Genomic DNA, 2,144 nt, shown 5'->3' with positions numbered 1-2,144 from the left:
ATGAAAATGCTAATGAATAAAAAACATAGCATTATATATTTCAGTTTATCACTTGGATTTTTCAAGAACTTTAAGAAACAACCAAAGAAAAAAATCAATGACTTTTTCTATCACTTTCCTGTTCAAAACTTATAACAATGATTGTCAAACTGTACATCAGGTGAACTGTGATAAGACATGACAATAATTATGACTATATAGTCATTTTGACCAGTCCAGCGTCTCTTAAGCACTTTCAAAGAAATATGTGAATAGAAATTTTCTTAAAAGTAGGCAAAACTGGCATTCTAGTCGAGGAATTTCTTAATATAAAGAGGTAAGATTTTCTTAAAAATAGGAATGGAAGAGAAAAATATTTTTTAACTTAAATTATAAAAATCAAATAGTATTCATAAAGGTACATCAATGATCAGCTTGGTATTTAATGTTTTTACACATCACAGAAAAACAAACTGATATAAAACACATAAAAGTGGACAAGAGAGGCTAAAATGAGAAAGTTTTGTATTTGTTCAACTGAAGTCTTAGAGAAGGAAAAATGGAGCCTATTATTTTAAAAGATAATGGCTGAGAATGTTCCAGTTTCAATAAAAGACATTACAAATTCAAAAAGACTAATAAGTTCAAACAAGATACATAAAAGATACTGACACCAAAACACACTGTAGTCAAACTGCAGAAAATCAAGGAAAATAAAAATCTTTTATTTAAAGCAACCAGAGTATCATTTCCAAAGTAATAACAGATGATTTAAATACAAATATATCAATAATTACACGAAAAGGACTAAATGTTCCACAAAGTACAAAGATTGTCATATTTTTAAAGCCATTTCTTAATGCCATTTTTAAGAGATAAGGAAAATAAGATTAAAAAAAGTAAGCAATGGAAAACGACATATATAAAGATCAAATATGAAACTGTATTAATGATTATCAGTAAATAATTACCCAGGAGAAAAAGAAATAAGAGTTGGATAGGAACAAAGATGGAACATAACAGGAGGGTGGAGGTGCAGGGAAAGGATATAATTAAAATATGAAGGTCTCTGAAAGTCAGGAATTGACTTAGTGGTAGATGTAATACAATATTACTAAAAATATTATGGGACTGGATTGTGGCTCAGTGGTAGAGTGCACGCCTAGCACGGGCGAGACCCTGGGTTCAATCCTTAGCACCACATAAAGATAAAATAAAGGTATTATGTTCAACTTCAACAAAATATTTTTTTTTTAAATATTATAATCGTGCTCGCTTCAGCAGCACATATACTAAAATTGGAACAATACAGAGAAGATTAGCATGGCCCCTGCGCAAGGATGACACACAAATTCGTGAAGTGTTCCATATTTTTAAAAATAAAAGACCCAGAATAGCAAAAGCAATTCTAAGCAGGAAGAGTGAAACAGGCGGTATAGCGATACCAGACTTCAAACTATACTACAGAGCAATAGTAACAAAAACAGCATGGTACTGGTACCAAAACAGGCGGGTGGACCAATGGTACAGAATAGAGGACACGGAGACCAATCCACAAAATTACAACTATCTTATATTTGACAAAGGTGCTAAAAGCATGCAATGGAGAAAGGATAGTATCTTCAACAAATGGTGTTGGGAAAACTGGAAATCCATATGCAACAAAATGAATCTGAATCCCTTTCTCTCGCCATGCACAAAAGTTAACTCAAAATGGATCAAGGAGCTTGATATCAAAACAGAGACTTTGCGTCTGATAAAAGAAAAAGTTGGCTCCAATCTACATATTGTTGGGTCGGGCTCCAAATTCCTTAATAGGACACTCATAGCACAAGAGTTAAAAACAAGAATCAACAAATGGGACTCACTCAAACTAAAAAGTTTTTTCTCAGCAAGAGAAACAATAAGAGAGGTAAATAGGGAGCCTACATCATGGGAACAAATTTTTACTCCTCACACTTCAGATAGAGCCCTAATATCCAGAGTATACAAAGAATTCAAAAAATTAAACAATAAGAAAACAAATAACCTAATCAACAAATGGGCCAAGGACCTGAACAGACACTTCTCAGAGGAGGACATACAATCAATCAACAAGTACATGAAAAAATGCTCACCATCTCTAGCAGTCAGAGAAATGCAAATCAAAACCACCCTAAGATACC

General features: G+C 32.8%; 1 non-coding gene across 1 annotated transcript; it reads left to right on the top strand.

Moving 5' to 3' along the window:
• Nucleotides 1-1,247: 1,247 nt before the first annotated feature.
• Nucleotides 1,248-1,354, top strand: LOC125614608. Its single transcript, XR_007345183.1, has one exon. It is a non-coding gene; the product is annotated as a U6 spliceosomal RNA (small nuclear RNA).
• The last annotated feature ends 790 nt before the right edge of the window (nucleotides 1,355-2,144 follow it).

This window comes from Marmota marmota, unplaced genomic scaffold (assembly GCF_001458135.2).
Source record: "Marmota marmota marmota unplaced genomic scaffold, marMar, whole genome shotgun sequence".
In the NCBI taxonomy this organism is placed as follows: Eukaryota; Metazoa; Chordata; class Mammalia; order Rodentia; family Sciuridae; genus Marmota; species Marmota marmota.
The sequence above is the reverse complement of the archived record's forward strand: the minus strand, read 5'-3'. Positions and strand labels throughout refer to the sequence as shown.